A 15,550-nucleotide genomic window follows, 5' to 3' on the forward strand; every position below is an offset into this window, starting at 1 on the left:
CGTCTAGCTACTTTCTTCATTTTCTATCAATGTCACGTGACCCTCTGCCTGAAAAATATCTCCACTTCCTCTGATATTTTGTCTGCATTTGCTACTTCCTCCCCTGTCCATAGCCTCCCAACGTCCTGTGAGCAGTGCATTATGGGAGGACCGGGGTGGAAGTACAGCCCTGTATTGCTCATGTGCAGATCAGAGTGCAGCATGTAACTCAGGAGCATGTAATACAGGATGTAACTCAGGAGCAGTAAAGGATAAGTAATGTATGTACACAGTGACTCCACCAGCAGAATAGTGAGTGCAGCTCTGGGGTATAATACAGGATGTAACTCAGGATCAGTACAGGATAAGTAATGTATGTACACAGTGACTCCACCAGCAGAATAGTGAGTGCAGCTCTGGAGTATAATACAGGATGTAACTCAGGATCAGTACAGGATAAGTAATGTATGTACACAGTGACTCCAACAGCAGAATAGTGAGTGCAGCTCTGGAGTATAATACAGGATGTAACTCAGGATCAGTACAGGATAAGTAATGTATGTACACAGTGACTCCACCAGCAGAATAGTGAGTGCAGCTCTGGAGTATAATACAGGATGTAACTCAGGATCAGTACAGGATACGTAATGTATGTACACAGTGGCTCCACCAGCAGAATAGTGAGTGCAGCTCTGGGGTATAATACAGGATGTAAATCAGGATCAGTACAGGATAAGTAATGTATGTACACAGTGACTCCACCAGCAGAATAGTGAGTGCAGCTCTGGAGTATAATACACAATGTAACTCAGGGTCAGTACAGGATAAGTAATGTATGTACACAGTGACTCCACCAGTAGAATAGTGAGTGCAGCTCTGGAGTATAATACAGGATGTAACTCAGGATCAGTACAGGACATTTGGTATAAATCAGCACTGAGCGAAGGCCATCCTAATTTCAGTTTTTGCTAAGTGGTTCCCATTGCGTCTTTATAGAGCCCCTAATATTCTACACTATACTAGTCTCGGCGTTGATCGTTTGAACCTCTTGTCATTAGTTTTGCAAACGTTTTGAGCAAACTTGAAGCTCTGGGATCCAACTAGCCCACCGGCTCTGCTATGTTTGCTGCATCTATATCCACCGTCTACCTTCGGTTTAGATCTTGGCGACTGGTGGTGAAGTTCTGACTCCATTGTTAGATTGTATTTTTACAGCGTCTGCCTTGAATCCTTTCATCTCCTCCATGTTTCCTCAAGAAGGCTTCCTTTTCCTGCCTTGCGAATGTACAATCGGCTCCTTGGCAGTAAACGGCGAACATTATCACCCGTTATCTAACTACAGCGATGAAGGGGTTAACGCCTCAATATATGAAATCAGATCTCCAAACTCTTCCTAGAAAGTTATTCCTGCGGAATTGTCCCGTAGGGAAGTTTGCGCACTGAAGGGCCGGTCATCCCCTTGACAAGGCGGCCATAAATCTTCATTAGTGAGGTAGGATATAAATATACTTGTATTGTAAATGAGAGTCAGATGGGGCGAGCTGTCATGTTTGGTTACCCCCTCCGAAAACACTGCCTGCTCTGCACACAGACGCAAGGTCACTCCTCAGAGTCGGCCCTCAGCCCTTCCTGTGAAGGCTGCGGTCTCTGAAGGCCGCAAGGGTTCTCGATAAACACAATTTTCCTTTTCTCCATCGCTAACGCGCCACAGCTGCCTCGCCACCTCTTCACTTCGCAGGTTACGATATAACTTTCAAGATTTAGAAAAATATTACATTTCCATTCTAGAGGTTTTGTGTTCGGCTCCTGTGTGGCCCTTGAAATTTTTGGGCCAGTTTTGCAGCCCCTTCATATTAAATATAAATGGCGATAACCGCAGGTCACGTGTCTATGGAAGACGATACCCATACACGGTGTGGAGGGCATTGCCCACATATAGCGGCATATACACTGAATGGCCCATTTATTAGAGCCCGGCCTTCTCACGATTGGCGCTTCCCTGTATGGAAATTCTCCCCGTGACCTCGGAGTGCAGCATAAAATCATACCCAAAACCAAAACAGAATCACCCAAAAATAGGACATGCAGCAATCCTTGATTCTATTCGTGCAAACGAAAAAATACCATTTCCCTTAAAATAAGACCTACCCTGAAAATAAGACCTAGCACGATTTTTAAATGGTGTCCAGGCAGATATACATGTAAAAAATAAATATTTTGTAGCAAAAAATAATATAAGACCCTGTCTTATTTTCGGGGAAACACGGTATGTCTTGTACATATTAACTCTTTGCAACCAATAGGTTATTTTCCCAGGCGAGTTTCGTTCATATCACAATCACACGGGAAAATTGTTTGCAGGAAAACACCCTTAGGGCTTCTTCACACGGCCAAGGGGTTCGTTCCCATGAGCGAAAAAGTAGGACCTGCTTTATTTTGCACAACAAAGGCCCTATAGAATTCTATGGGAGGTGCACAAATACGCAACCGGAAACGTGAAGCACTGCGCAAAACGCGGGTAAAAGAACATTTGGAACATGACTACTTCCAAAATCAGCGCTCCGCCTGTCCACAGGTTGTGTCCGGTATTGCAGCTCAGCCCTATTCTCTTTAATGGAGCTGAGCTGCAATACCAGACACAAGCAGTGGACAGGGGTGGCGCTGTTTCTGGAAGAATGCAGCTATGTCTGTCTAATCTAGGACAATCCCTTTAACAATCTCCTATGTTCTGTAGGATTATGCAGTAATTAGAGCTTTATTTCTGGTTTGCGGTTTTATTTTACCTCCGTCTTTCGAGTGGATGAAATTCTGATCTGACGCTCATCGGGAAGAATGTGGAGGATAATAGTGGCATCCAGACAGCATTGTTTAATGTCATGGTCACCGCGCTGCCCCTCTGCTATTTTTACAAGGAAGAACTTGTCTAATGTGAAAGACCATGAAAAACCCAGGAGGAATTACGACACTGCCTCTTAAAGGCATCATGTAATTGGGCTTTTCCATAACCTCCTGTGCTTAAAGGGGCATTCTGAGACCTTTACTATTGATGACCTATCCTCAAGATAGGTCATCAACAGTTAATTGGCGGGAGGCCGCTCGGGATTCCCACCAACCAGCTGACCCTCCAGTGGTGAGAGCCGGAAGTGTGATAGACACTTACATTGACTTCGGCAAGGCTTTTCTATTACGCTCCCAGCCTTGACTACCAATGATGATGTCCACTGATAGTAGGTTGGAGGATCAACTGATCGGTGGGGATCCCAAGTGGCAAACCGCTGCCAATCAACTATTGATGATGTATCTTGAGGACAGGTCATCAATAGTAAAAGTCCCAGAATACTCCTTTAAGGCAGGCACTATAGAGGCGCTGTATGACCAGTGGGCTGATGTACAGTTTTGTAGCCTGGTACAAATGGTTTATCTGAGACCCCATCTAATGGGAGATGACTTCATATTCCACAACAACTGATGATGCCATGTTGTACAGGATGAATACGCAATCCATAAATGAAGTGAGATAGTTCTATATCGCGAGTACATCATTCTTCTAGTAGCATAATAAATCTTAATCCTCCTTTAATTCAGGAGAACTTTAATTCCTCTTGAATAAAGTAGTGAATGTATCTGCTGACAGCTACCACTAGGGGGAGCTTACTGGATATTTATCTTCTGTATTCATCTGTACACAGTGAGCTCCCCCTAGTGGTGACCGCAGGCAGAATTAAATATAGAATTTCTATCATAATATTAGTAACAGAAGTTGAGGTCCAGAATGATTCGCACCATATGATCCATGCATAGTACAATCTGATCTGCTGCCTCCTGCACGGATACCTTGTTACACATCATTTGCTCTCTCGATACTGTAGCTCAATCATAAACTTGGCAAAGCTCCTAATTATGTTATGTATAAACTAATCAGTGCAGAAGTCATAGAGGGTCAATACTTTGTGTACTAAATACTGTTCTGTAAAAACCCTTGCCAAATAGCGGATAATTACACTGCACACTGTATAGGGGGCTCATAGTGCGACTCGGAGGCACTGAGCTTGTGCTCTTACCATTTGGTGCACCTGCTCAACAACCAGAGCAATGCCATCTGGTCACAAGTAGAACAGACATCAGCATAACTCAAGAACAAGCTAGTAGAAGACCGTCCCCCACACATTGTATGAAAGAACTGTTGAAATGGGATTTGAACACTTCTGCTGAAATACTCTGTGCTGGTAGGAATTCTGCATCCTATGTTAAAAAGTTTTATAAACTTCTGACATGTAATGGTGACAGGTCTGAAGTTTCGATCAGTGGGGTGCTGAGACCCACATCGATGGCTAAAATGAACAGGCAGCAGTGCTCATCTGAGCGCTGAGTCCATTCGGCTGTCATGGTGAGCAGTGCAGGAACTCCATATACTTTCTAAGGAGCCAGTATACGGCTCCAAGCAGTGATGGAAACAAGCCAATGGGCACAGCGCTCAGATGAAAGCTTCTGCCTAATTGTTTTAGTGATTGTGGAGGTCTTAGCATTTAGACCCCACTGATGCAAAATTTTGACAAGTCACTGAAACTTGTCATAAGTTTAGTTACCCCTTAACTCGAAGTCCTCCTACTTGACTTTGATCCCCTCTTCATGTCATGACACCTGTCATGTGATCCTTGTCTCTCTGATCTCAGAAGAATGGACCCCATTGACTATAATGACGTTTGGCCTCATTCACAAGCCAACAAATGAGAGCGACTTAAGGGATCATGTCTTATCCTTTTTCTATAATCGGTCAACAATTCATTAGACTTTAAAAACATTGATTATTAATTCAGCTGAAAATTATATTAAACAATTATTATTTAAGGTACGAGTAACCCTGCCATCCCCCAATAATGAGAGGATGATGTTCAGTTTCACAGCAGGCTGTAAAGCAACATGCTTCTCTTCATTGTATCCTGCAGTGCTGACCTCTAGTGGCCAATTTGAAAATGGTCATATTGCATAATTAGTTCTATGGATATTCCCTGTTAAGTACCACACAGAATGATCACTGCATTAGGAACAGCTGGTGCGTGGCACCTTGTGATCAGTAACGCTGTACAACATAATGGCCGTATCATGATCTGCTCTCAGATAATGTTCTGACCTCCCCTCTGTGCAGCAGAAGGCAACATTTGGGAGTCATAGCTAAACATGGTGACTTGATTGGCTTTGAATGCTGACAGATTGTTGGTGCCCGGAGGTGTGATGCCAGTATTTCTAAAACAGTCGCACTTGTTGGCTGTTCCAGAACCGCGGCATCAAGAGTGTGCCAAGACTGGTTGAACAATGGACAGTCATCTGACAGAAGATCACACAGCAGTAGGCCACGTGTGGTTGATCCTAGAGGCAAGCATCGGATGGCATGTATAGTATCTCAGTAATGATGTGTCTCAGTTGACCAACTGACCTAGCCGTACAACAGTAGAGAAGTTAGATAGATTTTGACATTGACCATGCGGTGTACCTTGCTTCAACTGGCGTTCAATAGACTAACAGGGGTGCCCCTGATGACCCTACGTCATTGCTGACAACGCCTCACATGGGCCAAAGAGAGACATCAATGGACCTTGGACACGTGCCAGAAGGTCTTCTGGAGTGATGAGTCCCATTTAGCGCCGAACCATACGAATGGCTGGGTCCACATGTGCATGAACAGCATGAAGCTGTATCCATCCTATGGGTGCACCATTGGGGCTCAGGAGGCCAGTGTGATGGTTTCATGGACTGGGAAGCAGTTTCCTTTTTTAGTCATCATACCACCGTCCTTGCATGGTGAATGCTACAGGGACCTGCTAACTGACCACCTGCACCCATATCTTCAGGAAGTCTTTCCCCAACTGCAGTGCCATCTTCCAACAGGACAATGCTCCATGTCATTGTGCTAGGGTCACTCGGATGTGGTTGGAGGAACGTGACAATGAATTCTCCACATCGCCTTGGCCCCAAACTCACCAGACTGTAACCCTATTGGACATGTTTGGGGTCTACAAAATGTGCACCAACTGATGGAGCTGCTGCAGCGGGCGAGTGAGTATGGAGGATCTTCCCCAGCTTGTGGAATCTGTTTCCCGATGTCTGATGATCGCACAAAAAGGTGGGCCGGCCCGTTATTGAGGAGAGGTTCATAATAAAGCGATCGCTCAGCATAAGAAGACAATAATTTTCCGTATATCATCCCTTAAAATAACCTTCCACTTATGACAAATACCAGTTGTAATCCTCGGGTCTCCTGCAGCCGCAGAGAGTAGCAGGTTCCGCTCTGCATGTGAATAGGATGTAAATGAAATAATCCAATTGTCTGTACACGCCGCAGCTCTTGAGATACACAATGTTCTTGAGTGCAGACACATCAGACGGGAGCTGGCTGGTCATTTAGAGAAGTGGCGCGCTGTCTGGGGCAGACCTATTTCTGAACGGCTAAAAGGGTAAACTCTTTAACGTCCATCGGCTGATGTAAATGGTGCCATTTGCCAGGGAGCTGTTATTTTGTTGTCATTTTGTTGCAAATTCCCGGAAAAGGTCACTGTCTGGACCGTTCTGCTAAATCATTGGATGCTTGTCAGGAGCAACAGTTCTTCTGCAGCAGAGATTCTGGTTTCATCCAAATCACTGCAAAAATAGAAATAGTAGATTAACGTCAGGCATTGGGCGGTGGCTGTACGCCATTATCTACCACCCTCAACCCCGGTCTGATTGTAAGCTGACTGCAGCTGGGCCGGGAATCTTCTGGACTGGCTACTGCCGCAACACCTAGTCGGTGCGAATCACTTGGAGGTAGTACAGGCTTAGCCAATTGGCCATGACTGGCATCTTGTGGGGTCAGGAGAGATGGCGCAGGAGGAAATAAAGAATGGTGCTACAAAAGGTTTGTTCTGCTGTCCACAACTTGAACCGCGATATACAGATAATCAGAGTCTCGTGAACACGGCAGTCACTCTTTCAGCAGAACTCGGACACTTAAGATAATGGCTTGGCACTCTGAAAGGGTTTTTTTCGGGACTTTTACCATTAATGACCTATCCTGAGGATGGGTCATCCATAGTTGATCGGTGGGGAAATTCAGTTTGGTCGAACAGCTGATTTCCAGCAATGCTGTCAGTATGGACAGAGCTGGAAGTAGGTAGCTCTGTCAACATTACAGCTGCCCTATGTAGTACTACAGGCACAACGCCCATTGAATTCAATTGGATCTGTACCTACAGTATCAAGTCAGGGTGCTGCAATATGGACAACACGATTGCCTAAGGTGGAAAGAAGGGGGCAGTAGTGGTTAGGTATGGGTGCAGTTGTCTACCAATGATCCAGTGGATCCCTAACTCTCGGATAGGCCACTGGACCATTGGTAGATGACTCAGTGATATATCACATCACACCAGAGCAATGTCCAAAGGTAGTATTTATTAGTAGAACTTGGACTTGAACACTCTAGACACCGATTCGCAGAAGCTGGAGGTGCAGGGTCTCACTCAGTGGAAGAAGTCTTCACAGCACTTTCAAAACCTTAGCAAGTTCAGTCAACTAGTAGTCAACTACTTGGCCACCGGTAAACAATGGTACTGGAGTACACAGGAGCCACACAAAACCCCTTCAGCTTTCTGTCATAGTCGCGACCCAGCTTCATCCATGCAGGAACAATGTGAAGAAGGCATACTCTAGACTATGGGTCGTTTGGAGTATGGTATAAAGAGTTTTAGGTTGATGGATGGAAAAAGCATGGACCAGAAGACTAAAGAGTCTTCCCTTCTTCGGCTCCTGCCGAGGATACAAAAACATTCAGCCTCTTCAAACCTGCACAGAAGTAGTAGTAATGTGGTCTGGAAGTGTCTTACAGACCCTGAGTCAGGATGTGTCTCTACAAAGTCAAGTTCTGGCTGTATGGTGATAGTGGCCAATGGTGGAGAAACCCTTTATGAAAGAGACCGCAATTGGTTGAGTCAGCTTGATCATTAATCTTGTTGGATGTTGTTTGGGCAGGGTGGAAAATTAAAAGACATGAAGTTATTATGGTATGGAGGTGTCTATATTGATCTGAGTATATGGATGACTTCCATCTGTCCATATCTGTATCTCATTGGTTGGAGAATATTGCAGTGCCAGAGGGCTCAACAATGGAGGATGTCCATATATCTCCTTCCTATCTGTGGTTGACCTCCAAATTCTCCAACCAACAAAGAGGTGGACCATATGCCTGCTTTCTTCCAAGAACAGCACTACTTGACCAGAGTTGAGTGTCTACAAAGATCATCTCTCTCTGAAGAACCTGTCCTGTATTCCACAGATAACCGATTGTCCGAATGGGCATTGAACAGCACTTAACTTCACCTGTGGAGGCACTGCAGTGAAATGGAACACTTACTACCGGGTTCTTCCACAGATTAGAGCTAATTGCTGGAGGTTCCATCAGGGAGCACTTCCAAAACAGACAACACATTTAATTTCCCCTTTGCAGGGAGCAGTTCTTTGGCGGGTGGTGGTATTGGGACACAGATTCAGGATACGATACCGCAGACAGAGTTACAAAAATATGCAATTTTTTTTTATGAACAAAGACATAAAAGCGTGTAACGTCATAATAATACCTTTTACTACAGATTTACCTGACACTAACTAAAGCTCAATGCACAATAACAATAATGTGGGAAACAGTATCAGTAATGCTGTATGACATGCCTGCTAACTACTATGTCCCTGACAGTGTGCACACCTAATTGTTGGAGGCTGACCCCACTTACGGTTGTGTTGCGTTGGGGGGTCACTACTTTCACTGCCTCACATGAGGAATACCTTCCACCGCATTGTTCCTGATGCTCTTGGTCACAGTCCTGATGTCTCCAGCAGGCTGTGGCTGTAGCATGGCTATTTTCTCCTTTTTGGAGCCCATTGGTCAGCGCTTTCTCTGGCTTCTGAGCCCTTTGGTCAGCGCTCTCTCTGGCTTCTGAGCCCTTTGGTCAGCTTCTCACTTCCAGGGATCCAGGCTCTCACTGTCCGTTTCCAGTCTTCCTCCGGCAGCATCTTCTCTGCAGACTTTTGCACCACTTCTCTGCACACTTCAGCAACACCTCACCTCTCATACACAGTCCCTACTGGCCTCAGTACAGCTGACACAGCAAAAATGGTCCTTTATATAGCCAGAGCTCCAGCCATCAGAAAGTTCCCAGTGAGCATGCTCCGTCCTTTTTGGAGCTGACATCTTAAGCCTGGTACACCCCGGCACTGCCATACCTTCAGCCCTTTCAGAGGCAGCATTAACCCCTTAAGGGCGAGTCCCTTACAGTTACACAGTTGACTAGTCTGTTCCTAGCTGACATGTGTAGGGCAGCTATAGCTGGCACTATAGATACAGTATCTAAAACTTACAGGGAGATCAGACTGGCACTTATTAGGACCCCTGGTTGGCACAATAGGGACACTGGCTGCCTACTAGAACTGCACCTTGTAATTATATGCACCTAAGACTGGCACCTAAGGGGTGCTGTGGTTGGCACAGTGTATTACAGGGGCCCTGTTGCTGCCATGTACAAAAATTATAGCTGCCCCTCATTGGAATAGTATCAGATACCTAAATTGAAATTAAACTGACTTTTCTGAGGCATTATGGTTGGCACAAAAGGGGTACTATGGTTTGCTCTCTTATGAGGGTACCGTAAGCTTTTTTTCCCATGGTGTGCCCATGTACGTGTCATGGAAGGTGGGTTATACCCATTTTTATTGGGAAGGTGTATATAGTGGGGCACATTACATGTGTAGCTGCAAGCAAGGTGCCCGTCTGCCAACTTTAAAGAAGGCAGTCTTCTTGCCGTCTACTAAAGGGATGATGCTAATGATTCCCACAGCGAACAATTACTAGCGAGCAGCGATCCGCCAGAGACGTCGCACAGATGACGGATTTGTTAGAGAAGTATGTGAAGCGCTCGATGACAGGCGGATTACCTGCTGGAGAGCGAGTGCCCACACATGGAAGGTGCCCCCGGTGTTTCAGGCTTCTTGGGCATCACTAGAGATGGGCACTGAGGCACCTTGTGCTGTCAGTCCTGAGGACTCTTAGAAATGACTGCAGACAAATGTGTTGACAACCTGTTTACTGCATGACAAGCTCAGTGGTGCAGCCCCTTCATGTTCGGTGTCTGTTTTTCAGGAGCTCCTGGGAGGTCCTGCTCTGGACGGTAGCCAGCGGCCCTGATTGATGAGTGTTTGTCAAACCTGAGGTCTACCTTGCCTGGAGCTTTTCGGCTGCATTGAGGTGAGCGACTCCAATACCCAACTAAGAGACTAGCCTGACGTCAAGTGTCTGGTGTAGTGGATTGTGTCAAATGCAGTTGGCACCCAGCTTTCCCAGACCCCTGAATGGTAACTCTGTCTTGTTGTGTAATGATAATGGAGTGCAGGGTGTATGATTGCAAAGGGAAGTGGGAAAGCGGAGTAATGTATGTACACAGTGACTCCACCAGCAGAATAGTGAGTGCAGCTCTGGGGTATAATACAGGATGTAACTCAGGATCAGTACAGGATAAGTAATGTATGTACACAGTGACCCCACCAGCAGAATAGTGAGTGCAGCTCTGGAGTATAATACAGGATGTAACTCAGGATCAGTACAGGATAAGTAATGTATGTACACAGTGACTCCACCAGCAGAATAGTGAGTGCAGCTCTGGAGTATAATACAAGATGTAACTCAGGATCAGTACAGGATAAGTAATGTATGTACACAGTGACTCCACCAGCAGAATAGTGAGTGCAGCTCTGGAGCATAATACAGGATGTAACTCAGGATCAGTACAGGATAAGTAATGTATGTACACAGTGACTCCACCAGCAGAATAGTGAGTGCAGCTCTGGGGTATAATACAGGATGTAACTCAGGATCAGTACAGAATAAGTAATGTATGTACACAGTGACTCCACCAGCAGAATAGTGAGTGCAGCTCTGGGGTATAATACTGGATGTAACTCAGGATCAGTACAGGATAAGTAATGTAAGTATACAGTGACTCCACCAGCAGAATAGTGAGTGCAGCTCTGGAATATAATACAGGATGTAACTCAGGATAAGTAATGTATGTACACAGTGACTCCACCAGCAGAATAGTGAGTGCAGCTCTGGAATATAATACAGGATGTAACTCAGGATCAGTACAGGATAAGTAATGAATGTACACAGTGACTCTACCACCAGCAGAATAGTGAGTGCAGCTCTGGAGTATAATACAGGATGTAACTCAGGATCAGTACAGGATAAGTAATGAATGTACACAATGACTCCACCACCAGCAGAATAGTGAGTACAGCTCTGGAGTATACTACAAGATGTATTGACATCAAAAGCTACATTAAAACCAAAATTCTGCCTTTGTACCTGTAATTTTAACCCCTTTACAGTAAAGTGTACGCTTTACTGTAGGATTCTGGAAAATATATTGCAGTCATAAGCTTGGGTCTTGAAGATTTTTGCTGTCCATTATATAGGTGAGACCAATGTCTCCTTCACACTGAACAGCGCCAGCCTTTATCTGATTTGGGACGGTGATGGTCACTCACATGTCTTAGACTTTTCCAAACTGTCACTATTAATAGTCGGAAGCACAAAGCATAAAACAAGCATATTGATACTGCGCACGTCCGGAGTCATATGCAAGGACTTCAGCTGTATTTAACGGAGTCATGAATGTAAGCAGGAAAGGCTTCAGGGACTTTCACCAATCATACCCTCATCACCAATCCTGCAGATAAGGGATGAATGTTACATTTGGCACAACCACGTCTGTGTGTCCTACTGTATTAGAGCATACTCCTGCCGTAGAGGAGGGGTGGTGCTGCAGCAAAACTGACTGGATGGGTGCCATATAATACCGCAAACTCCTGTAGGGGATATACATGGCTGCCGTTGGCTTCCATGACGATAACCGCTGATCCCCGAGGATTTCGGGTGGCAGTTGAACAGATGTCACTTAGGCGAGGAGTTGGGACAATGGCTTTAACAATGTCTATGGTTGACACGGCGGTGCAGGCATCTCAGATGGTTCAGCCCGGTTGACAGACAGATAGGTCTCGCCTTTGACAAAACACAGCTGAAATTAATGACCTCATGAAAGCCGAGCCCTACAAATGCAAAGGGATAATGGTCTCATAAATGAGATTTAGGAAGAAGTTGGAAAAAGATTGAGCAAGACTCCTGAGTGAGATATCGGAGACGTCTGAAAATGTCCAGAGCAAAGTGTTCTGCTTTGGTGTGACAGATTGCAGCGTCGCGGCCAGCTTCTACGCCGTGGTCACATACATTAGGGGAAGCGCAGCCAGCTGGCCTCATGACAGACATAACAAATCCTCTCCTTTCAGAGGGGAAAATAACTTACTGATGCAGGGAATTATTAGCCTGGACCATTTAATGGACTGTGGGACTCGGTGAAGGATACTAGTCACACTGAGGGAATGTACGAGAAGCTGCGGCTCGTTTTAAGTATGGGGCCAATTTGTATCTCCCGGACAATGGCCGATCCATCACTGTTAACCCAACCATCACTTGCAATAAAGACGTTGGGTTATTGAGATGAGACGGATCAGAGCTCAGCAAGAGAATCAATGAACAAGATGTTAAGAAGATGCCTCGAGTCGTGACACCAAGCCTACCCCTCTTCGAAGAAAGAGTTTTCGGCTCTGAGCTATCAGGCTTATAAAGACTTATGGATTAAAAAATAGATGTAGAACAGTAAGGAATGGCCAGTTTATAAGAGATCCCCATCTGGTAGCACGTTGGACCTCCTTTGGCCTTCAGAACCACAGAAGTTCATCATGCATCCAGTCGAAGGAATCAGAGGACACGGTGTGCTAAGAGAACATTCCCCACACCTTTTACTGCACCTCCACCAGCCTAACGGGAAGGGTCATTGAGTCATGTGCTTGCGCCAAATTCTGACTTCCCATCAGCAACAGAAATCTGGATTCATCTGACCTGGAGATGTTTTTCTACTGCTCAGAGATACAGTGTTTGTGCTGTTTTGCGCATTGGAGTCTCGCCTACCTGTTACTCTTAGATACAATGGCGCTGGAACTGGTCATCTGCTGTTATAGCCCATCTGTGCCATGGAACGGTCAGACACGTTAGTTGGCCCACCAACGCTGTGTTCAGCTGAAATTTGTAGTTCTCCGTACTCTCTCCAGTTAATTGCAGAAGCTTTTACAGGGATCCTCCCACTATCAGCATGTAGAATGCAACCGGAATAGATAAGCAGGGGTTGTTGGAAATGGACAACAAGTTTCCATATCCAAAAAATGATGAGTGCTTTTTGTTACAGTGTCTTCTTTTACACAAAGAGCATTTCAGTCCATTGCCACTAGAGGCAGTCACAAAGCCAGGCAAATCTATATATCTGCATTTGTGAGTAAGTGAGCCCTTTAGATTACCTGGACCTCTGCATTGATTACTAATCTGCTGTTGTATGCTCTGAAGAGTGATGTGCATCCCAGAAATATTGATGAACTGAAACATTTGCAGGGAGGAATGGAATGGTCCAAAAATGCACAAATCTTATTTGCAGCTACAGGAAAAATTTGGTGGAGCTGATTGTTGCAAAAGGGGGATTTACAAGTTATTAATTTCAAGGGTTCCCATACTGTTTCTTGCAACTCTCCACCTTTCTTCCTTCTTTCCTTCCCTCCTCCCTTTCTCGTTCCTTTTTTCTGTCACATCTCCTTCATACGTAAACTCGGTAACTCAAACGGGACTTGCAAACAGACATAAACCAGGGACTGACAAACACCCAAAACACTCACCTAGCATACCTGCACGCATAAACACATGGAGTAGATATGGTATGAGGTATTGGTTTGTATTTTGGCCAAGATACTTAAGCCCACGAGCCCGCCGACAAGGGTCCTTGTTGTCTCGTGGGTCCCTACTCTCACAAGACAATTTCCACATAAATCCTGCCTGCATGCAGGGTGATCATCCCAATAGGGATCGCCCCACACTGGAACCTAAGGACCTAACTTGCCCAGGATGAAAAACGATCCAGAGCTGAAGAGGACACAGTTCACACCAGGGATTGCATGCAACACAGAACAGGAATGTTTATACCTAATGTTTGGCACCCTGCACAGATACGCACCACACATCACTGTTCATACCTACATGCATGAATGTAAACACCAGGGGGAATGAGGAAACCTGCTACCTCTAGCCAGAGGGGCTGGTATTTATATGTAACAGACCTGTGGTGATTGGCTGGCTGAAGAACTCCCCACCCAGCCCGCACAAAAATGCCACACCCGTGGAAGTGTGCTCCTGCAAACCCATAGCACAACAGGTCCCAGCAGCACAACCTAACAGTTTCTTTCCCTTCATTCCCTTCTCTTTCCTTCCTTTTTTTCTTCCTTCTTTCTTTCCCTTTCCTTTCCTTCTTCCTTACTCTTTCCTTCCCTGCTTATTTCTCTTTTTCCTTCCCTCCTTCTTTCCTTTCTCTTGCCTTTCCTCCTTTCCTTCCCCTCTCTTTCCTTCTTTCATCTTTCTTCCTTCCTCTTTCCTTCTTTCCCCTTTCTTCCTTCCTCTTTCCTTCCATTCTCTTTCCCTTTCCTTTCTCTTTCCTTTCCTTCTTCTTTCCTTTTCTTTCCTTCTTTCCCCTTTCTTCCTTCCTCTTTCCTTCCATTCTCTTTCCCTTTTCTTTCTCTTTCCTTTCCTTCCTCTTTCCTTTTCTTTCCTTCTTTCCCTTTCTCTTTCCTCTTTCCTTTCTTCTTCCCTCTCTCTTTCTTCCTTCCGTCCAATCCTCAGTGAGCTAATCGGACACATTTTACTTACATTGCTACATTGTAATAACTGATGCAGACAGGTGAGAGATCTGTGCTGCTGTCGTCCTCCAAGATAACCGGCAGACATATTGGACGCGATCTATCTACTGTATATATGGGTGTATATGGAGATGAAGACGACAACCTTCTGCTGTGCAGTAAATGGCCCTGTGTTTGGTCCCCCTCCATAGTTTCGGGCCCCGTTGGCTGTGCCGCCGTTCCTCCTATAGACTAGATCTTGTTGGGTTGTGTTTATGGTTGGGTTATATTTTTATGCCCATTGCTCAGATGAATTATGTGTTTGTTTGGCGCTGGCTCCTTGTAATATAATTCCGCTGTCCTCCCGGATGAAAGGAGGTTTTTTCTCTGTAGATGAAGAATATCTCTGTCTGTCAAGCAGACCGGAGGCGACCTCCTTCCTCCCTGAGATGTGACGAAGGTGTTAAAAGAAGAGAGGCGGCTCGAGAACACCTCAATAAACAGGGATTTCAATGAACACGAGTCCTGCTGGCCATTACTATAGCAACAAATAAAACCCCTGACATAGAAAGGAGCCGAAAATAAGAAAAAGCCACCTATGAATACAGAGAGCTCTGGAGGAGTTGAGGACTTCTCCGGCCGCTTGCACAACCTTTCACCCTCTTAATCTACCCTGAAGGTTCTTGGTCGATATGGGTTTTCTCTTATGGTGCATGCAGTTAAGGGACAGTTATAGGGGGGGGGGGGGGGCGCACCAGGACCCAAGTGGTCTTCTGCCACATAA

General features: G+C 45.4%; 1 protein-coding gene across 2 annotated transcripts in view; it reads left to right on the forward strand.

The window, feature by feature from the left end:
• The window catches only part of TSPAN18 (tetraspanin 18), a 115,781-nt gene that overhangs the window by 59,842 nt on the left and 40,389 nt on the right, over positions 1-15,550 (forward strand). The window contains exon 2 of one of the 2 annotated variants that reach the window (XM_066583472.1): positions 10,142-10,246. The exons of the other annotated variant lie outside the window; for it this stretch is intronic. The gene's annotated coding sequence lies outside the window, so the exon portion shown is untranslated. The remainder of the gene's footprint in view (positions 1-10,141; positions 10,247-15,550) is intronic. 2 annotated transcript variants of the gene reach the window in all.

Source organism: Eleutherodactylus coqui, chromosome 11 (assembly GCF_035609145.1).
Source record: "Eleutherodactylus coqui strain aEleCoq1 chromosome 11, aEleCoq1.hap1, whole genome shotgun sequence".
Classification (NCBI taxonomy): Eukaryota; Metazoa; Chordata; class Amphibia; order Anura; family Eleutherodactylidae; genus Eleutherodactylus; species Eleutherodactylus coqui.